The sequence below is a fragment of the Mauremys reevesii genome, linkage group 9 (genome assembly GCF_016161935.1).
Source record: "Mauremys reevesii isolate NIE-2019 linkage group 9, ASM1616193v1, whole genome shotgun sequence".
Lineage (NCBI taxonomy): Eukaryota > Metazoa > Chordata > Testudines > Geoemydidae > Mauremys > Mauremys reevesii.
In genome coordinates, this window is record NC_052631.1 from 27,359,280 (window position 1) to 27,382,860 (window position 23,581).

Sequence of the window (23,581 nt, forward strand, 5' to 3'; positions counted from 1 at the left end):
TGTCTGGCCAACGTTCACCACATACAAATCTTTCTCACCTTACGTCCTTTGCTTCCTTCCTCTGCAATGCACAATCAAACATTTGAAGTTGTTTAAATGTCAAGATACTGGCATTTTTGAAATACAAATAGCCATGTTTACAGAAGGGTTTGTCATGTGTTAACTAACTTCTGTCAGTTAAAAGCACATCTTTTCTTAGTGAAGACAAGGCCTTCATTAAATGAGAAAGATTTGGAACAATCCTTTTTTTTTGTTTTGTTTACATTATACCTGCAAGATGCTGACGTGCTTGATTTACTGTAATTAAAGGGAGAATAAGGGTATGTCTACACTTAAAACACTACAGCGGTGCAGCTGTGCCACTCTATCACTTTAGCGTAGACACTACATGTGGCGTTGACAGACCTGGTACCATCTCAAGCCAAGGTCCCAGGCCTTAGTGAACACTGAGAAATGCATAGCTGGACACCAGTCTGGCTCTTCTGTATGTTAGTATTGTTAAGATAGATATTAGAGTGGTAAGAATGTGTTTGGTGTTTAAACCTGAGCAAACCTTATTGTTAATATGGTAATACAAATGATGACCTCACAATAAGAATGGTCATGCAGCTGATCATAGACTCAGAGGTGGGCCACCGTGATGCTCAGGCTTTGTCTTTGCTGCTTAAACAACAAGGTAACAAATCCGCCATAGTTATTTCACTGTAAAATCCTAAGTGGAAACAATACATGTGTGATATTTACTGCAAGGTAGCTAGCCAAGGTCAGCATTATATCCCCAACTAGGGTTGACCTTGGCTAGTTTACTTCGCAGTAAGTAAAACAGAGTGCCTTGTCTCCACTGTGATTTTAAAGTGGGATAGCCAATGTATATTAGTTATCCCACAGTAAAAACACTTTTTTGTCAGTGAAGACAAGTGTTAAGAAGAGATGAAAAGAAAGAACTTGGTCAAAGGATACAGATGCCTGAGTTTTATTATAAGAGCAAATATTCCTTATTAAATTGCAATGATTATGAGTTTTCACTAGAGCTAGAAGAAGTTTTCTGAACTCCCAACAAAAGTTTTTGATGTCTGAGGAGGAAAAACCCGCAAATATACTGACAAACATTTTCATTGATATTTTTCTAGCTGATCAAAATATTCCACATTTTGAATTTTGGAGGAAAAACTTCCTCAAAAAGCACAGACAACCTTCATTCTAGCATTTCCTAATTTTTGAGTGCTTGAGTTTGTGACCTTAATAATGTTGTTTTAGTGTAGGGTTTTTGTGTGTGTGTGGGTGTAAAATATATATTTTCATAATAATCAAATACTGAAACAAAAATATCAAGTATTCACAGTTAACCTACAAATAGCTTGTTAAAGTCTGAAACTGATTTATAGATCGTTTCAAAGTCCTTTTCCTAGTTATGATATATGGACTATAAAATAATGAATCAGCCCTTCAGTTGGCTTGCAAATTTATGCCCACAAATTTAGATCTGATTAAATTATGAAAGGATTTCCTAATCTAATTTCCTTATCTCTGGGCTCAGTCAGATAGTATCTAAATCCCTCTCATTTGAGCCTGAAATTTGTGGATTCCAAAATGTAGTCTCATTAATTGCAGGTGCAAAATTGCATTCACAAAGTTTAAAGGCTATCTTTCAAAATCAAGCCCATAATGTGACTGTCCTGTGGACTATTTGTTGAGACCTTGGCATCCTAGCAATAGCGGCCACATATAGGTATGTACATTTTTCATACTGGAGGTAAGAGCCTTGTCATATTTGCAGGACAACTGCATCTGTATTGCCCCTCTGTGGTCCATCCATGCTTCTGGCTCTCAGCTGTCACCACTCATGGGCAGAGATGTGCATCTTATTCCTTCATGACTGGGGGATATGATATTTAAGGCTGCACAGTTTCCTGTCTGCACTGTGATGTCTCCAGCAAACCAGACTGTATAAAAGATTTCTGCTTTGCTTTCTCTTGAGAGGCTATCCTCAGTGTATGGCTGGGAGTTAGTTACCACACAGCTCTTTATAAGCAAGCATGTTTATTCTTAAAGTGAAAGCATTCCAGAGAAAACATATTAAAAACAATAAAAGAACCTCCATGGTTACAGGTTGATAACTGTCTCAGATACAGACCCAGAACCAGGCTGGGCAGTTCAGCCATTTCTTTATTCAGCTCAGGCCTTGGATCTTCAGTCTTCAGGAACAGGTAGCAGATAAGCTTGGGATTTTGCATAACCGAAAATTGGGAATTAGAATTAACCACTCCCTAAGTATTTTCCAGGAACTCCACTTTACACTTATTGTCCCCAAAGTCCATTGTTGTCGGCACATTTTCAGTATAGTACTTTGAACTCCTAGGCCTCACATCACAAATCTTCCTCAGAGAGATATTACATGCAATCCTGGCACACAATAATACATAACCTTTTCATTGAATACAGTGGACCTCAAACATACATAAACTTAAGTCAGTAAGGTCTCCCAAGGATATGCCATATAAAATAGATTTGTTTTTTCCATGTATTGTTGGCACTTAACAGCAGAAGATACATTTGCATGTTATTGAGGTAGAGCGCTGTAAGAAAATACCTAAAGTGTAATGTTGTTTTTTTCTTTTTGAATCTAACACATTCTTCCTCTTTAATTAATCATATGGTGCCTTTCAAAAGTCATCTTCCATGGCCCAAAGGGAGCATCAATCATGGGGAGAAGTTGGGCAGTTGAAGAAGCCTTATATGGTCACTTCTGAAGGGGCTCTCACTTAGGATATGTAGTGACCTCCATAAATGTAGAGTATGAAACATCCACACAGCTCTAGTGGGCGCTACTCCACCTGTGCCCAAAATTTTGTTTTTTGTGAAAGCAGACTATTATTATTATTATTATTATTTATTATTATTATTAAAGAAAAGATGCCGCCTCTTTTTTTCCTCCTGTAAAAGTTTGGTTTTATTTGAATGTTTTTTCATCAAGCTAACACATTATCCTGTATTATAGCACATAGGGGATCCTATCCTTTTTCCACTGAAGTAAATGGAAATACTACCATTGACTTTAATGGAAACAGGTCCAGGCCCTGTCAGAACAACTTGCTTGGTAGTGGAACATTTTGAACTGTCTAACAATAAGTAATATATAAAAATAAAATTTCATCCACTTGCATCCAGCAGATTAATCAAATTGTAACGTATTAAAAATAAATAATTTACTGTATATAGTTAAACTGGTCTTGTTAGTGTTGTAAACCATCTGAATGCATCCAGACTAGTATAATAGAGATACTTTTGAGCTCAGTTATACTGGTGTAAATTTCAGAAACTCTAATGATTGTAATGTTTCAGAGTAGCAGCCGTGTTAGTCTGTATCCGCAAAAAGAACAGGCGTATTTGTGGCACTTTAGAGACTAACAAATTTATTTCAACATAAGCTTTCGTGGGCTACAGCCCACTTCTTCGGATGCATAGAATTGAACACACAGACAGAAGATTGTAATGGCAGTTTTGAGGACTAATAGTGGTTAACTGAGAGCAGAATCTTACCCAGTAATATCTCCCTGTGCAAAGGTCCATATCCCTAAAATTAAACCAGCACCAGTCATTTGATTGAATATAAGTTGTTGCAGCTGAACATTGCTACAGCATCATCTCCTCCTTTGAAAATGAGACTGCTTCACCTCATCATTTTTATTTCAGAAAATTTGACTTTGCCTTGATATTTATGCAGCAGACCATTTTACTATGACAGCATTTTATTCCATAGTTAATATCGTATGATTCATGCATTATTTGAAGAAACTATCAGTTATTGTTCTACATCATTAAATTCATGGACAAAGAAAGATACGTAATATAATACTGTCTGTGTAGAGTACAGTAATGTAAACACCCTCTGACTTCATCTGTGGTGTTAGATCATAGCCTTAAAGGCACAGAAATTATCTATATCCCAGGTCATGATTAACTAATGAAAGAGACTGTAATTTTAGGTTTGAATGAAAGAAGCTGATATGAAAACAGTACATTAGAAAAGAATAGAATTATAATTCACATCATTCTGTTAGCTGACATGCTGATTATTAGATTTATTGTTAGTTTTAAAAGTGTCTTAACATGGCTGACTTTTTGAAAAAAGCATAATTTGAATTCAAAAAGGTTTTTTTAACAGATCTATTCTTCTTGTCTGAGCTCAACATGCCAAAAAATCATCATTAATTTTTGTTAAGATGGTAAAATTCCTTGTGGAACCTATCTTCATTTCCATTCTCTTGTAGAGTTATTGACAAAGAGGTCTTTATGCCGCCTACTACTTTAATTGCAGTCAGGGATTCAATTTTTCATTTAATATTTTATTGAATTTTATTACTGCACTTTATTTATGTTTTCACTAAAACAGGGATTTTGAAGGCCCCCAAAACAATATAATACAATCTACCAAAAGTATTTACTCACTCTCAGTTCTGCAAGTAGTCCCACAAAAGTACCTGCTCAGTATTTGCTGAGTAAAATACTAAACATGAATCTGTCCCAAATAATTTTTTGTGTTTTATTTATATATATATGAATTAAGCATCAGATTTTAATTTACTTATGAACCTTACATAACATTAACACTATCTATTATATAAATACCCTTCACAATCATTGAAAATATTATTTTTACAAAGTTACATTGCTGTATTCTAACATTGAAAGTGTAGATTGGTCACACTTTTACTATGGATTCAAATGCTCTTGTTAGGTCTTCCAGAACTTGGTTTGATTAGATAAATACTGAAAAAACAATTTTCAGGTTTATTGTAGATGTTACATTGGCTCTGTGAGATCAGACCACATTTGTTTTAGCATTATGGAATCAACAGATTTAGAGCCAGAGTTTCTATCCTAATCATTATGTGATATTGTGTATCACAGCATTAATTTGTTTAAGTGCTGCATGCTGTATTTCAGGGTATGCATCTTCTCAGACTTGCACGAGCGCAAAATAATTCGGAAAACCTTTGGGGTTTTATTTTATTTTTTAAAAATAATTGCGCAATTGTAACCAACTGCAGCTCCCTATTTTTTTTTTTTTTTTTAGTATGCTCATTATTCTCTGCTTAATGGAAGTCTTCCTAGTCTATGTTTTTTCTTAGATTGGGAAAAAAAAAGGCAGATTTACTTTAGAAGGGAGTACTTTACATTGGATTTACCACAGTGTCAGAATTGGCAGCACTTCCTTGTGTTCAACTAAATCTCATTTCAAATCCTGGCCCCATTTTAAAATTCTTGAAATGAGCACCAATGCAGAACTGTCACCCTTCTTCAGCTGAGGTCAATTAGCAGCTAGCAGACACTGTTTCTTTATTTTGGAAAGGGTTCCTTTGGGCAAAGACAGTCTTTTAACCAGATCCTGCTTTTCATCTGTTTTTGATGGCAAAAGACCATATTTCCCAGCCATTTGCAAACAGCAACTGTCTGGCAGGATTTCCTGGATACACAGTAGTTTGAGATTGTTAAAGGCCAACTTTCTGAACTTTAGCGATTAGCCTGGTTATTTGTACTGCTTTTTCTTCCATGAGAACTAATCAGCTTATCATTTAGAAGGTAGAAATGGGGTCCAAGAATAACCCATCTGCTAGCTGAACCCCTCCATCACAAACAAACAAACAAAAACATTCTTGAAATTGGATGTCTCCGGATTTGGTGAACTAAGACTCTCTAAAGTGCAGTAACCAGCATTTTAGAAGTTGAAGTTTAGAATGTAGTGAATGACCGACAATCAATCTGTAAACTCCAGAAATTGAAATTCTGTAGTCTCTCTGGTTCTCATTTAGCTTGATAGTGTGAGGTGCTGAGCTGAACAAGTGCTGAGCACCTCACAAGATCAGGCTATCAGGAGGAGGAGTTACATAAACAAAAAGCAATTGATGACCAGTTCTGTTAATAACAAGGAATTAATTTTTTTGAAAATTAATCTTTTTTTCCATAGCAACTGACAACCACAGTTAAAGGCACAGTGATAATAAAAGTGTATAAAAACAAGTATGGGTGCAGCCCTTGGAATTTTCACAAGTCCGAGAAGCCTCCAACCCACTCAAATGGATGATCCCATGAAAAGTCTCAATCTGAAACTTGTGGAACTTTCAGGCCTTCTGAAGTTTTCGGGTTTTTCCAGGGGAATGGATGTGGTGGCCAAGTATCACTGTTATCTTTTATTGGGAAACCTCTACAAGCCTTAGGGGATGGGTGATTCCTTGGGGAGCAGGAATCCCTGTGGCCTCAACTCATAAAGTCAGTGGAACAGCATAGGGGTTGGGGCTGATGATGCTTAGGGTCAGTCTAATCTCTCTAGCAACGAATACCCCAATTTTGTGGACTTTTAAATTTTTTTCTCACCCTGTGTGGGATTTTGAAGCGGGCAGGATCTTTCTCTCACTTTTTATTATTTAGGATCCCTCTAATTTTCTTTATACCAAGCGATTTTGCCCCTATAATGGTTTTACCTTCTCCCTGATGATTAAGAGACTCTTAGAGGTACAGGATAAAACAATGAATGGTGAAAACATGGGATGAAATCCTGGCCCCATTCAAGTCCATGGAAGCTTTACCATGGACTTGAATGGGCCCAGAATTTGACTCATGGAGTTTATTTGATTCTAGGGCATTCAGCACTTGGACAAAAAGTCATAGAAAAAAGGAAGTGTAACTATGCATCTCTCTGATTAGTGGGAATTGTTAACACCAGGCACAAGAATGATTCTTGTATTCCCTTTCTCTGCCCATATCATCCACAGGGTGTGAATCACATTCTTTCTGAATCTGAATGAGCTACGAGTGTTGTGGGTTTGTTTGGTTGTCGATTTTGTTTTTTTAAACCTGGCACCCAAGCTATGATTGGCCTCAAGAATGTTAATCTCTGTGTGGTTTGCTGCTGACTTGCTGGCCAATGAGGGCTCAGGCCCCAGGATGATCAGTGTGGGAAGGCAGGATTCTCAAACCAACACCAAAGCAGACAGGCTGGAGGGAGATATGCAAAGCAAGGGAAAAATTGGGGGGGGGGGGGGGCAGAGACGGAGAATGACCCTAGCTGCAGCATGGATCTGTTTAGAAACTGGATACCATCTGCTGAAGTGCATGTTGTTATATCTTATAAAACTAATTTAGAAACATTTCTTAAACTTAGTTTACATGTTGAGATGTGCCACATATAGGTTTGAAAGAATGTCTTATTTTTGACTGTCTGACACTGAAAGGAGGAACGGTACTTGGAAAAAGCACAAAGCTGAAATTCTTTCTTAGCCACCTAAGGGGCTGATCGCATACTTCCTTTGCAAGCAGAACTCCCACTGAAGTCAATGGAAGTTTTGCCTGCGTAAGCAGTAGGTGATCTTGAAATGCAACCCAATGTACCTCATATGTCTGTCTATTTCATTGAATATATCTGCAGAACAAAAATTTCATGTATTGGAGCAGTGACAAATGGATAAACTTTAATGTTTGTCTACTGCAGGGGTCGGCAACCTTTCAGAAGCGGTGTGCCAAGTATTCACTTGTTCGCTCTAATTTAAGGTTTTGCGTGCCAGTAATACATTTTAACGTTTTTAGAAGGTCTCTTTCTATAAGTCTATAATATATAACTAAACTATTGTTGTATGTAAAGTAAATGAGGTTTTTAAAATGTTTAAGATGCTTCATTTAAAATTAAATAAAAATGCAGATCATATCTGTTTAGTGTGATCCTTGCCCTTGCTTTTCCTTGCTGAGTTTTCCAATGTCCGGCACGTATTTGGATACTTTAAGCTGCCCACAGGCAGGGCCGGCTCCAGGTACCAGCTTATCAAGCAGGTGCTTGGGGCGGCCACTCCGGAGCGGGGTGGCACTTCCAAGTATTCGGCAGCAATTCGGCGGAGAGTCCCTCACTCCCGCTCGGAGCAAAGGACCTCCCGCTGAATTGCTGCAGATTGCGATGGCGGCTTTTTTTTTTCTTCTTTTTTTTTTTGCTGCTTGGGGCAGCAAAACCCCTGGAGCCGGCCCTGCCCACAGGCTTCTGAGTGATCAGTTGTTAACCAGCTCCAAGAGGGACAGGGGACAGATTTCATGAGTAAAAATACTTGTTGCCTGCAAACATTGATGCCCACAATTCTGAGCTTTTTAACTGGATGAGCTGCATTTCGAAATCTTCAACACCCATCCACTGAAATACAGACAAATCCAAGTCGCTTTCATTGAACTTTTCAGGTTTAATTAGAATAAGGCATTGGGCCAAATCGCTGGAAATCTTGAAATCTGTCAGAAAATTCTGATTCCAGTTCTTGCATGTACATTCCAGTCTCATTGACACTGACAGTGCAACGTGTTGATAGCTCTTTTAAGTGTTGGATGTAGCGGAAAGATGAAGTTCAAATATCCCGAGAAAAAATTGCTAGTTTTACAACCAATGCCTTCCAGGTTTCATAAAGATCCAGAACTGGTTGCCCTGCATCCTGGAGACAGAGGTTGAGCTCGTTTAGGTGAGTGATGATGTCAATTAGAAACATGAGCTTACACATCCATTTGTCACCATCCAGTTCGGGGTAGTTTTGTCCTTTTTCCGACAAAAAGGCCTTGATTGCATTAAAACAGTTTACAAAGTGCACCAAAACCTTGCCACTACTTAGCCACCAAATGTTGTTGTGAAGTGGAATGTTGTTATAAGCACTGTCCATCTCTTCTAGCAGCGCTTGAAACTGTCTGTGAGCCAAAGCAGACCGAGCAACAAGGAAATTCACAATTCGCACCACTGTATTCATCACATTATTAAGCTCTGAATTAGAAATTTTAGCACACAGGTTTTCTTGATGGATGATACAGTGAAATTTTACTGTCAGGTGACCAATTTGATCTTCAAGTAACTTTCCAAATCCCTTCTGTTTTCCAACTATGGCAGGGGCACCATCTGTTGTCACACAAAATATTTTTCTGATGTCAACTCCTTGTTTTTCAAAATGGTTTACAAAACTTTCCACTATATCTTCCCCCTTTGTTGTGCCATGCAGGGGTTTTAGGCAACAAAGCTCATCTTGGATTTCATTGGAAGCACAATATCTTGCAACAACTGCTAAGCGTGGAACGTCGTTTATATCCACGTTCTCATCAACTGCAATGCTAAACGTTGCTGTGTCTTTTAATGCAGTCGCCTGCTTTTTGTTAATGTTTTCTGCCATTTCACTTACGTGTCTCTCAACTGTTCTGGCAGAGACAGGCAGCTCTTTTATTCTAGATATGATCATATCTTTATTTGGCAAATCATTGAACAAAACCTCTGAACTGCTGAGAAAAACTTTTTATATATTTCCCATCTGTAAACGGCTTTCCGTTTTTTGCAATGCACTGTGCAATCTTGTAACTTCCTTATGTGGCTTGATTTTTACTTACACTTAAGCATTTAAAAACACTACTTTGCTTCTCATACCCTGCTACTGCCTTTTTGATCGATTCAGTCTTGTCTGTTTCGTCAAGAAAGATTTTCTCATGCTTCGTTTGAAAATGTCGTCAAACACTTGATGTGCAACAAACAACACTTTCACAACAGAAAGCACAAACAGCATAGTCCTTTTGAATAATTCCAGATGTGTCTGTCCAAGAACACTGAAATAAACGGACATCTAACTTTGCTTTCTAAGGAGCTAACATTTTGTCAAATGTACCCCTTAACTTACAGTGAGGCAAATTTTTTTGCGACAGATGGCACACACAACGTCAAACGCAGTGCGCCGTTCCACGTGGTGTGATAGTGATGTATGCAGCAAATCAGGACTTAAAAATATCCCAGTACAGTGGGCCTGAAACAATTTTAAGGTAGGGGTGCTGAGCTGTGCCCCCTCTTGCCCCTGTCTGCACCCCTCACTGCCCTGGGCTGGGGCCAGTGGGCCACCCCGGGCTGAGGCCAGGAGCAGAGCCCGAGGCCGGCAGCGGAGCCCCCCGGACTGGTGGCCGGGACCCGGGGCCGGCAGCGGGCTGAGTTGGGCTAGCGGACGGAACCCCGGCTGGCAGGGGGCTGGCGGCCGGTACCCCAGGCCAGCAGCAGAGCCCCGAGGCCAGCGGCCAGGACCCGAGCAGTGCGAGTGTCACTGAAAATCAGCTTGCGTGCCGTGCCGCCTTTGGCACACGTGCCATAGGTTACCTACCCCTGGTCTACTGTTTACTACTGCAGAGTTTCTCTTGGCATTTATCTTTTTAGTACCCACAGAATATTTTCTAAAATGTTTAGGTATGTGTTTGCAATTCTATATATTTCCAACTACAGTGTAGAGCTTGATCTGGCGAATATATATACACCCGACTAACTCTACTCATGTGAGTAGTTCCAGGAGCAGACCCATTAATGCATGACACTTCTTCTCCATATACATTATTAACATCTTAATTTTTAATAAATCTTTGGGGAAAATACTGTAGCCAAAGTAAATTTGGCAAACTAATTAAAGGCTTATTGACAGTCTTTATGTCCTGAAGAATTAGGAATGCTGAGCTTTAAGGAAAAACAAGCTGCTGCCATGACAACAGAGAAAATATATTTTAGGGCCTAGTCCAGCTCTGTATGTCTAGTGCACTACTGCAATTGCCATTTGTATTAAAATCTAAAGACTACTGCTTCTCAAGGTCAGAGAGCTACAGACCAGAAGCTGTTACCTCTTTTTTGTAAGTTAATCAATGTGCTGACCTGAAAGCTGAGGTTATGAGAATGAACTCTGAGTGAGAGCTGCAGTACCAGGACTTACTTTACACAAGTGTGTGCATTTTGAACTGTAGTGCTAATTTTCCAGTGGAAGAGAATTGTCCGTTAGAGAAATGAATTCCTGAAAGCCTTTTGTGTTATCAGTTGGAAACTCTGACTGAGCTGAGCAAGAAAAAGAAAACTTGTCATAGGAAAATATTAGAACAACTTCTATGCACACTTAAAGATTCCAGAGGCTCCTGTAATGCCATTTTATTGTCCCCTTTATGAAATTCCTAGTTCTGCAATATGTCAAAAACAAAAAGATGTCCAACATGAGGTTCTGAAGTGGAAAACAAATTTTGTTTCTGTAACAACAACAAAGAAAGAAAGAGCCAAAACAGAACATGTGCTTGGTAATACTGTAATAATGGTAAAAATGTTTGTAGTTATTTATTTTTTAATCACAGATCAAAAATAATTCATCCATTGTAAATTATATAAATATAGCAAGTGTTGAAGTTTTAGTCAAATTACTCGTACAGTAATATACTGAACCCTGGTTACTTATCTGATCCAGAAATAAATGGTGTTGGAAAGGCATTGAATTTTCTGTATTCATGCTGCCGTATACACAACTTCTGGTGGCATTAATAGTCCCTGAAGTACAGCTTTAGGAGGAGAATTTTGCCCTAACTTTGTAAAGACTTTGCCACTCTCTGCCTTGGGATATGTATACACACAACTCCCTTTGACTTAGTGGCAGAATTTAGCTCTTTGGTTAGAAAGGTGAATTTCTTGCTATGTAGTTGTCGATTACAAAAAAAAAAATGTTTACTAATCCATTTTTAATAGCAACAATTCTAAAATCTGCATGCTAATCAACACTATAGTAAACTATCAGTTACTGTTTCTAATGCTTCTGGTTTTACAGTTCAGCCCTTTTTTTTCATTTAAACTTTGATTGCTGTTAGATGTTTCTCTTTTTGACACAGTTATTGTACTTGTAAGTAGCAAGGAGTGATCACTGGGAAATTCTGTCTGGCTCTCCACCCCAAACAAAGAACAATTACTTATTTTTCATTTTGTAATGTATTTAACACCTTTTCTATCTTCATAAATCAGAGACACTCAAGAATCTTTGAGAAAAGGCATATTTGTGTTCAGATTATTTATTACATATAGACAATATAAAAATATGGGAAAAATGTAAAAGAACCATATGTATCTTTAAATATTAATTATGTAAAACCATATCAAACAAATGCATTTATACCATTATGTACTGTATATATTAAAAAAAAAAAATCCCACGACAATGTTGTATAGAATAGTTTCATTCAATGTACTCTTTTCCCTCTCTCAAGAATTGGGATTTCATCCAAACTCTAAAGGTTAAGTTATCAATAGAACTCAAAGGGTGTTTTGTTTCCATTTGTATAACTAGTTTAATGTTTTTAAGTCCACAGCATATACTAACAATGGAATCAGTCAATTACAGGGAGGCTTAGCAAGACATTCTTAAAGTTCTCTTCACAGTAGCAAACACTGTTGAAACTAATTCAGGAAAAAGAGCAACTCTTCAGTGAAGAAATTATTTTAATTAGTAGTTCACATAGGATAATAAATATTCAAATATTTCTGTAATGTTCCAGCTTCAGGATTAGTAATTATAATGAACGTGCAATAGGAAAACAGGAACTGTGGCTCAATCAATTAAATACAAATAATTACATTGTGTCCCCTTGTTACAGCTTCATGAAATTTTCATGAAACATTAACAGTGCTCACAGAGGCAAGTGACACGAATTTTATTAGACAAGTCTGCAGGCTAACATACTGTATACAGTCATTTGAACCCACAATAATGTCATCTTCTGGTAGAAAGTGGAAATGAATAGTTGAGCTATTGAATGATGGTAGTAGGCATAATCCTAATTACTGAAGTTGTAAAGGAGAAGAGATTGAGACATACTGATCTTGTGCTTCTAGTGGTCTCACAAAGGACAAAATCTCATTCATTCCAGTTGCTGAAATTAATTTGTATAAATCAGATCACTAGCATATAGATTTAAACTCTTCATTTTATCAGGTAATCTCTCTCCATATATCCTCCTGTAAAATGCTGTTAGTATACTTTGGTTTTGAGTAACACAAGATGTTTTTGCTTTCCTGATTTACAGTGAGTGGTTAGTATCAGGAGATAAGTAACATGCTAAAGTTAGAAAATAAGATTTAACAGCTGTTTTCACTGCTTGGTGCTCCATTCTCACCAGTTGTTTCAAGGTTATTGAGAGGAGCCACCCATAGTGCTTTGCAACAGCTGTATATATGGGCTAAGGGAAACTCATTTATTGTGAGTGCCAACAAGGATTTTGAGACTGCACTAAGAATAGACACAATCTGTTACATTTAGGAGGTAGGAGTTTTAAGGTGTAATTGGAAAAAGCTTATTTTTTTAAACTCATGAAGTAAAATGGCCTTTCACTCGTGAAAAATGTTTCAGATATCGAAGATAAAACTTGTTTGTAGATTTCCATTAATCTACCTGTAGTAAATTAACTAGATTGTTTCTTTTTTTGTTTGTTTTCAAATTGTCATGACCACAACTGAACTCGAAATGAAGCATACACTGCCCTGCAAACCTAAACTCACCCATTTATTCTGTGTAGCATCCACCCATAGATTACCTGTTGTTTCAGGAATTTAATTATAGAAAACAGGAACACTGTTTGCAAAATTATGGGCCAGCCCCTTTGTTAGAGGTGAACTGTGCTCAGTACAGGACCAGGGATGCAATGAGTGGCAGCAAAGGTGTAACTTTAAATCACCCTTGTGCTCTCACAGTTCCAGGGCCACTGTAAATTAGTGTGCCCTCAGAGCTATTCTGTTTTACATCCAGCAGCCGACACCCCCCCCCAGGTCTCTTTCAGCTGGCAAAAGATCAGCAAGAAACAGCAGTGTTATTTCCAGCCCCCTGTGTCAGGAGCAAGGTTTCACACAGAAGCTGCTGCAGTGTTCCTACAGCATAACAGGATTGCACTATGCAGGAGGAATCTTCCAGTGACCAGGTTTGCCAGGCTTATGGCTACTCTATGCCAGTGCGATGGCGCAAAGAAGCTGCAGCATAACCCTGGATCAGCACCAATATGTGAATACACTCTGTAAATTTATCCATGTCTATCCTAAGGTAATGTATTGAAGTCTAATCTGTCCTATACAGCACTGATCACTGTGGTGTCAGAACATGATGTTGGATAATTTTCCACAGGGACTATCATTATTTCTCACCTGTCATCTGTGGGTAGGTGGAGCAGCCTAAAATAACTGAACGTTGCAGTTGTGTATATTGAAAAAGTCATAAAACTCTCTTCTTTGGAATATCTGAAGTTAAACCAGGCCTATGATATTTCCTTTAAATGATGCAGAAAAAAAGAATGGTTGTAGAAAAACATTTATTCTGCTGACCTGACAAATTTCCATACTATGGTACAGATACAAAATGTTATAGTGAAAATTTGTTGTAAAGAATAGGGTCATGGAAAACTGTTTTTCTCTCCTCACCATTTATTTCTTTTAAAAGACTCTAATGGCTTATTGCATATACATAAGATTGTCTATATTACAGTCCTGCTCTTTTAACTTTTGGTAATATCCCATTGGCTGGGCATCTGTGGGTAGGATGTTCCACTCCCATCTAATTATCTGAAGTAGAGTGTGTGAGATGCTCCCTTGATTCCAAAATATTAAGCTTCCTCTGTATCTATGACACAGTTTTCATCTTCATTTGGGGCATCCTTTAAACTGACAATCTTTTCTAATTCACAAGTCACTATTGTGATTACACCTCACTTCCACTGAGGAAAACGGGAGTTGAATTGCATGGGTATTGCCAAGGGCAGAGTGTGGACTGTAGTCTCTGTAAATGGGGCTTGATTGTCATTACTGGCTGGACCAAGCTGCACTGGTATAAGTAAGCCCTGCTTTGCAATGGTGTAACACATCTATTCTAAGGGTCTGCAAGGTTGTTAACTACACCTCTACCTCGATATAACACTGTCCTTGGGAGCCAAAAAATCTTACTGCATTACAGGTGAAACTGTGTTATATTGAACTTGCTTTGTTCCTCTGAAGTGCGGAGCCCTGCCCCCCTGGAGCACTGCTTTACTGCGTTATATCCAAATTTGTGTTATATCGGGTGGCGTTATATCGAGGTAGCTGTGTATGTGAATTTCCTTAATGTAAATAAGACATACATTCTAAATTATAATTTCGTTAAAAGCAAATTTTACTTCTGGTCCCAACACAATTGAGGGAATACCAAACAGATTCACAGACTCAGAAGACCTAAGGGTATGTCTTCATTTCAGTTGGAGGTGTGATTGCAGCATGTGTAGGCTAGCTTTAATCTAGATAGCATGAGTACCAATAGCAGTGAAGCTGCAACAGCAGGGACTTCAGTGTAGCCACTCAATGCACCCAGGGTCCCAGGTGGGCTTGTACAGTCTGTGCTGCTGTGACGTCACTGATATTCGTACCCAGTCTAGCCGGATTAAAGCTAGCTCAAGTATGCCTACGCATGTGGCAATCACCTTACTATCGTTAGAATGTAGACATAAGGTAAGGACCCGCAATCTACTCTCTTCTCAATGTGTGAGAATGCATTCTTCCAATTAACAGTAGACCTTAATTGTGTGGAGGCCAGAGGGAAAACTGGCTGTTGGCAAAATTATGATTCTGAATTTAGGTGTGGTAATGAGACAGTCAAGGCAAATGTATAGATGCTGTGGTCTGCCTTTAGTTATTCTGTGAAACCCCATTTTCTTCAGTGGAATTGCTGGAACCCTGTTGCCTCCCCTCCCCCATGCTGGAATGCTGCCTCCCCTCCCCAGCTCTGCCTCCGTGGCTGTGTATGTATGTGTGGGGGGGCGGGGCGGGCGGTTGGCATCTATGTTCACCCTCTCACTAGTGTTGCCAACCATTCAGAATTTGTCTGGAGTCTGCAGGAATTAAAGATTAATCTTTAATTAAAGATTATGTCATTTGATGAAATCTCCAGGAATTCATCCAATCAAAATTGGCAACCTGTATGTTCCGCCATACCTCACCCCACTTTTTTTTGACAAAAGTGGGCATATGTCCTGTTTGCTCTTGCCGACTGAGCAAGTCAGCAAGAGCAAATGGGACAAGTGCCTCCTTTAGGAAAAAAAAAAAAAAGTTGGGACAGCTGCGACAGAGCTTAAAAAGGGGACTGTCCCAGCCAAAATGGGATGTATGGTCACCCTATTTCCTAATGAAAACCAAAAAAGATCTTAATCTCTTCAGAGTAATGACTGCTGTTGTCTAATTTGTTTGGAAAGTGCCCCCCACACTGTGGGAACTACTGCAGTCTAATTAATGAATAACAGTAATATCAGTGGCTCCAGTGAGTATTGTTGGGATATGTTACACTAGTCACTGTGTCATGGTATTCCAGCAGTAACCAAAAAATTGTCATTATAAGGCGGTCTCTCTGCATTTTCACTTTGCAATCTGAACTCAGGAGTTGACCAGAAATTTCCAGGCCTCAAAAGTGGGGGATGGGAGTACAAAAGGAAGCCGAATTTGACAGAGAGAACTTTGTTTCCTCCTACAACTACTGAGTTGTGTCCTGCCCCCGTTCTGCACATGGAATAACCGTACAGATCAGGGGGTGTCTCTGCACATGCAGTACGGATGGTATGTTCGTAAGGCCCTGTGTGGTGGTTCAGCTAGCAATTTCAAACTATTTGAAGTGGAGATGTAATTAACATGCTGTGTTTTTTCGGTCATTAAAAGGACATTTATAAAGAAGGATGCTCACAAGTGTGATTCCCTTTAATGCTGAAATGGAATAAAAAGCCCCACTGAGAATGTACTTTTCTTAATAATGACAATCAAACATATTTTCAGTTTAATCTTTTTTACTGAACACAATAAATCCCCCACCCTGTCTGGATTAGGAAGATGACAGCAATAATTGAAGCGCAGCCATGAGTCTCCAGCACTGACAGGTGTTGGATATAAGATGTCCCTGGTAGTGCTGTGAAGCAGTGATACACACTACTGAAGAGTAATAGGCTACATTTGATCTGGTGAGGGAGAATGTTACTAGCTAATCTGGAAACTCCCACCCAATTCTCCCACTAGTTTTAACAGCTGCCATCGGTTGCTGTGAAATATTGCTTAATTATAGAATTTTCCTTGATCCTCTTTATCCCCTTTAGAGATTTTTGGCCCCACCCTTGCTCAAACTAACCGCCTTCAGGCAAGGCATTCATGGTAGTATTATAGTGGTGCCATTTATGCCACTGTAGTTAGGGATCTGTTGGTGTTCCCATGCTGAGCCATGCCAGTAAATATCATTGCTGTGGGCTAAAACCATGTTTTTTTAATCTACTTGTGAGTTTCAAAATTTCTTTTTAAATTATTTTTTATTTTTCTATACATAGTTACATGGGCCCAATCTTTCTCTCACTGAAGTCTTTTGGGAGTTTTGCAGAGAATAAACAGGCCATGAGAGAGTATTATGTATAGCTGTATCTCCTCTTTTAGAGGAGAAAAACTGAAATCCAAGTTTCTCCTTAAGGAAAGAAGGGCTATTTTACACATGTAGTAACTCTTTCATCCAAAATGTTGCATGTGGACAGACTATTACTCACATTTACTCCTATTAACTGTAAAGAGCCAAAAACATACTCCTGAATTCACTTCACTTGTTTGTTCCAGGGGTGAGTTTGATCCCATATTTTATTGCGGATTCATTACTGTCTAGTAATTACCAACAGAGATTGTTCTAACTAAGTCTTGACTCCATAAACGCTAATGATGTTTTGTAGAATACTGATGTTTCCCATACCGCAATAAAAAAGCTCCCATCCCTTCAGAAAACCATACTAGAGTCACAGTACATATTCAAATTACAGCACATTAAGATGGAAAATTAAAAAAACACAAAGACACCCAAACTCTCATAAGAGGGACATTTTCTGAATTGAGGCTGAAAGGCCTTGCCAGCCCCTTACATATCTTTGAACGTGGTACAAATAGTAAATCATTACCATCATTAATTCAGTAATGTTTCTTCATATTCAGATGCATAGTGTCAGAAATCAAGGCTTAAGCAGAACTTAAGTAGTGCATAGAGGTGAATTTTATCAGTAGGGCAAAATTGGATGTCCATGGACATACACACACAACTCCCACTGACTTCCGTGGGAACTGGCTACGTGACCATAGATACAATTTAGCTCATTGTTTTTATAACTGAGGAATTACAATTGCAGTTGATTTATCATTTTATTCCAGCATTAAAAGGAATTTTCAGTTAAATGAAGTTAACCAGTGATAATGCAAAACCAAATTCTATAAACAATTCACTCTGCTGCAGCTATTCACTAATCTTTTTCAATAACAGCTTACTTAGAAATTCCTTAAACTTAAAAATTCATGTTTCAGGAATTATTAATCCTTTTTTAAATTTGTAAAATTGTAGGAAACTCTGTCCTGAGTGTCACCAGCATTCTGATTATGTCCAAAGGCTAAGAAATTGGGGTTTTCCATTCTGGCCTTTCATTTTTCTCCTTTCCTCAAATGTGATTGTACAAGAACTCAGGAAATTTCTCACAGCTCTTACCAAATAGGCAGTGCCACTGATATTTCCATATAGTTTAGTAGTATAATGGTAGTATAAGTAAATGAGGTGGGTTTGGGCCTTTTCATTTTATTTATTTTTATTTTCCTGCTCTGTTCCCCAGACAGTTGACAACGGAACTGGAGGGGGAAGTTTTCTTACTCACAGCATCTTTGGCCTTTCTCTTGCTCGAAAGCCTAGAAAGCATAAGGGCCACACAGAGATGTAACTGCATTTATTTAAAATTGTCAAGAAAACTTACTAGCCTAGTGTGTCTTTGCTGCTTTTACTAGCCTAGTGTGTCTTGCCCATAAGCTTGCCCATAACTGGGCAGAAGGAAAGACAGTGATGGACCCTGTAGGGCACCAGAGCAGAAGTGCGTTGGCCCTAGCCTCATAAAGTCTGAAGGGAAAGGCCTATGCAGGTTCCTTGGGAAATCATTAATCTTTACTTCCTTTATCATAGGTCTAAGAGTGATGGGAGCAGCAGCCCTTGCAGCTGCTCCTTCATTCGTTCCACTGCTGAACTGAGGCAGGATGCTAGAGCTCCTACTACAGGCCAGACAGTATAACAGCAGCTGCAAGACCAGTTACATTCAGTCGGTGTTTTAAGCACCTTTTCTTTCCCTAACCATATGGACTAGGAGGCCACTATTTTGAAAAAGAAAACTTAGATCCTGAAGAAGTTGAAGGCATCGGTCATAAATTCCCCCCGCCGAGCAGGATTCTGTAAGGCTAACAGAACTTGCATTTACATATGGATCAATCTAGATCAGCTGCATGGCCTCTTACAATCCATCATGAAACAGTATTAAAATAATAAATTTGATTTTGCACTTCTGTCTGTATCACTTTTCATCTCAATAGCTCAGTGCAGGTAAATATTATCACCATTGTACAAGTGGAGAGACTGTGGCACAAAGAAGTGAAGTGACTTGCCCAGAATCTAGAGTCCACATATCAAAAACTCAAATATATTTTTACACAGTTGTTAACTTCAGGTAAAAGACCAAGCAAAAAAGTTAGTTATTTTCAACAAAGTTTTTCTTCCTTTTTGTGCCACTATATAAATCTGTGTATAAAGGAATCAACAAACAAACAAGCAAATGAACAAAAAATGCAGGCGCAATTACTGATTTAAAATAACTAGCATTTGGAGTGGCTCGGAAAATCAGCTTTTAAACAGTTACCTTTAGAACCACTGCATGACTGGAAAAATAACTTTAAAAATAAGTACAGCCACACAGAACCTGAAAAAGCAATTGTTAAAACGCTTAACATTTAGCATAGCTCAGTGACTGGAAAAACAGCTTCTTATAAAATGGTTTTTAATGTCAAAAACTGTTTTGCAGCTGGAAAAACAGCTCTGTATGTGGAATATTTATCATATAGTGCTGGAACAGGATCTCCAGGCATTTGAAAAGCTAATATCAGTACAACAATAATTTAAAAAAATAAAACAACTTGTTGATGTGGTGTAGCAACCTATCAACAGCCTGAATAAATCAACTTTCTCACAGCTTTTAGTAGTTAGGATAGGCTAGATTGACTAAAGCAGTGCTTCTCAAAGCCGGTCCACCGCTTGTTCAGGGAAAGCCCCTGGTGGTCTGGGCCAGTTTGTTTACCTTCCGCGTCCGCAGGTTCGGCCAATCGCAGCTCCCATTGGCAGCGGTTGGCCGCTCCAATCCAATGGGGGCTGCGGGAAGGGCGGCCAGCACATCCCTCGGCCCGCACTGCTTCCCGCAGCCCCCATTGGCCTGGAGTGGCGAACCGCGGCCAATGGGAGCCATGATCGGCTGAACCTGCATACGGGGCAGGTAAACAAACCGGCCCAGACCACCAGGGGCTTTCCCTGAACAAGCGGTGGACTGGGTTTGAGAAGCACTGGACTAGAGTATAGTCTGAAAAAGAAATGGGACATCTCTCCGTCACTGAGGATGCAGAAAGTACACTGTGCTGTTTTCCAATCTATCTGAGAGGGGACCAAGGCCTAATTAACTAAGAACTGAGATTTATTCTTTTAATTATTAGCGAGATGTCCCTCCTCCCCAGTACAGCATAACTTGACATACTCCCACTTGCGTCTTCCCTGCCTGGCCTATGAGGAGTTTATCTTGCATTAGTGTATTCAAATGAGATTTGAAAACAGATGGGGTGTTGATAAGGTAGAGATATATAGGAAGGTTCTTTTGGGTAGAAGGAGCTGCAGAAGAGGATGTTCTCATACCCATTACTAATGGAATTGTTCAAGGAGACATAAAGAAGGCCAACACTAGATGAGCAGAGGATACAGGGACAGGAGTAAGATGAGAAAAGTACTGTGAAATAGACTGGAGCAAGTCCCTGGAGAGTTCTAAAAACATAGAAAGCTTTTTTGAACGGGATCCTGAAATAAATGGAAAGTCAGTGAAGTTGTTTGAAGACAGGAGAGATCTGGTGAAGGATACTGTTTTGTATATGAAGTATTTGGAGTGATATTTGCTAAGAAAGAGAAGAGTAGAGATTGTGGTGGTTAGTGGAGGATTTTTTAAGTGGGAAGGCGTGGGCAGGAGCACATTTTTAGAGAGCTGTGAAGGTATCGGGGGCAAAAGAATTCTACACAATAAACAAATAACAATTATTATAAGACATTAAGATGGGGACCAAATGATGGGGGAAGAAAGTGAGTCAAGAGAGGTAATTTTCTTGAGGTAATGGGTTATGTTAGAAATGTCTGGAGGTTTGTGGAGGAGAGACAAGAGAAAAGAGGAGGGGAGGTGAAGGAGAAAGTACTTATTGAAAGGGTTGGGGAGGGAGTTTGGAGAGAGAAGATACCAGATATTTTGAAAAAAGAAAGTAAAATTTCTGATTCATTTTCTGTGTCTTGAATTGTTTATCTAAGTAATCCTGTTCTCGTCTCCCCATTGTCTTGAAAGTTGGCTCTGTGTTCAAGCACTACACTTTGCCCGCTCACTCTCATAATTAGGGCCCTACCAAATTCATGGTCCATTTTGGTCAATTTCACAGTCATGGGATTTTAAAAATCATAAGTTTCATTATTTCAGCTATTTAAATCTGAAATTTCATGGTATTGTAATTGTAGGGGTCCTGACCCAAAAAGGAGGTGTGTGGGGTCGGGGGAGGGGGAGTTGTGGATGGTTCAGCTACCTTTACTTCTGCGCTGCTGCTGGAGGTAGTGCTGAATTCATAGCTGAGATGCTGGAGAGAGGCGGCTGCTGGCCAGGAGCCCAGCTCTGAAGGCAGAGCCACCACCAGCATCAATGCAGAAGTAAGGATGGCATGCTATGGTATTGCCACCCTTACTTCTGCGCTGCTGCTGGTGGGGCACTGCCTGCAGAGCTGGGTGCCTGGCCAACAGCCGCTGCTCTCTGGCTGCCCAGCTCTGAAGGCAGCACCGAAGTAAGGGTGGCAATACCATGATCCTCCTAAAATAACCTTGTGACCTCCCTGCAACTCCCTTTTGGGTCAGGACCCCCAATTTGAGAAACGCTGGTCTTCCCCGTGAAGTCTGTATAGTATAGGGTAAAGGCACACAAAAAACCAGATTCCACAGTCTGTGACACGTTTTTCATGGCAGTGAATTTGGTAGGGCCCTACTCATAATTATTTAACACTTACATTATGGTACAGCCTACAGGCCATCCAGGCCGGAGCCTCATTGTGCTAAGTGCTGTACAAACATATTGTAAATTTTAGTCCCTGACCCAAAGCTCTGACAGTCTAAAGATCAGATATAACAGCTGGATGATATAAACAGGTGGATTGGAGATAGGGAAGATAGGATAACAAAAATAAGATGTGCACATCTTATTACCTTTAAGCAAATGGGTTGTCCTGTTGCCTTCAGTGGGACTACTTGCATGCTTAAATGCTTGCTGGATTGGGGCCTAAATGTGCCAAAGATATTAATTTAACTAAAAGACAAAATATGAATAGTGCACCAGAAATTTTTCTTTCATTTTCTAAACAAAATAATATAAAACTAATAGTAAAGGAGTGGAACATCAGAAGTATATAAATAGCATTACAGTAGTTTTAGGAGAGCAACAACAACAAAAAATCCTAAATTGGTGTAAATTTTTTAAATATAAAAATAGTTATAATTTGCTTCCTCATCGCCCCTTCAGTTGTGCAATAAAGTCTACTCCCAGGTTGAGATCTGGGATGCCACGTTTCTGTCTGGAGCAAAATTTTTACTGTTCTGTTACAAAACCCTGAAAATAAGACATCTAATGGAAACACTGACAAGGCCACGAACGACAGTGATACTTGCAGGTGCCACCATAATAAATGGATAAAGAAATCATATTATTTCTCTCTCCCTGTGACATTATATACTCCATGCCAGCTGAAATGTTGATTTGCTGTTGACATTCACTTAATAAAATTAAATATTGCTTTTTCATATGGTTTGGTGAATCCTTTCCTAGCACTGTTGTTATATAATATGGTAGTCAAGTAGTGAAACCTTAAAGCAAATTAGATTAGAAAAAGAAAAAGGATTGGATAGACTTTCTTCTTTTTCTTATTAGAAATACACATGTGCATGCAAGAGCACACACAAACAAAGAGAATTCTGTATAGCATTTGCTCAGCATCTGGTGAGGTGAGAGCCTTTGGACTTCCTTTTGGGTAGGGAGTGTCCAAAGAGCTTGGGGGAACAGTAGCTGCAGCAGGCCAGAACTTGTCTTGCAAAAGGAAACAACAGCTAGGAAGGTAATAATACAGGTTTCCTCCTCATCTGTACCCTAAATCAAAGTACTCTATAATAGAAGACAGTTGCTGAAATGCCAGTAAATGAGAGGACTTCATACACATAAAAATAAACAAAACCAAACATCTCAACCTTGGGCTCAATCTTTAGAGATGGAGGCTTGCCTGAGTCTCAATTGCAGTAAAGTGCCTTTACACCACTCTGGCGATGTAAAGGGACCTTAGATCGGCTTGCCAGGTGTCCAGTTTTTGACTGGAACACCTGGTCGAAAAGGGATCCTGGCAGCTCCGGTCATCACCACTCACTGGACCGTTAAAAGTCTGGTTGGCGTGAGGCTGGCAGGCTCCCTACCTGGCTCTGTGTGACTCCTTGGAAGTTGCAACGTCTCTCCGAGTCCTAGGCAGAAGCACAGCCACGGGGGGCTCCACACGCATTGTCCCTGCCCTGAGTGCCAGCTCCGCAGTTCTCATTGGCTGGGAACTGCAGCCAATGGGAGCTGCTGGGGAAGCTCCTGTGGATGGGGGAGCAAGTGCAGCGCTGCT

General features: G+C 39.4%; 1 protein-coding gene and 1 long non-coding RNA gene across 4 annotated transcripts in view; both read left to right on the forward strand.

Moving 5' to 3' along the window:
• The window catches only part of WWTR1 (WW domain containing transcription regulator 1), a 122,675-nt gene that overhangs the window by 38,229 nt on the left and 60,865 nt on the right, over positions 1-23,581 (forward strand). The gene's annotated exons all lie outside the window — the stretch shown is intronic.
• On the forward strand, positions 621-19,126 carry LOC120372142. The gene is made up of 3 exons (XR_005584743.1): positions 621-676; positions 1,612-1,729; positions 18,792-19,126. It is a non-coding gene; the product is annotated as an uncharacterized LOC120372142 (long non-coding RNA).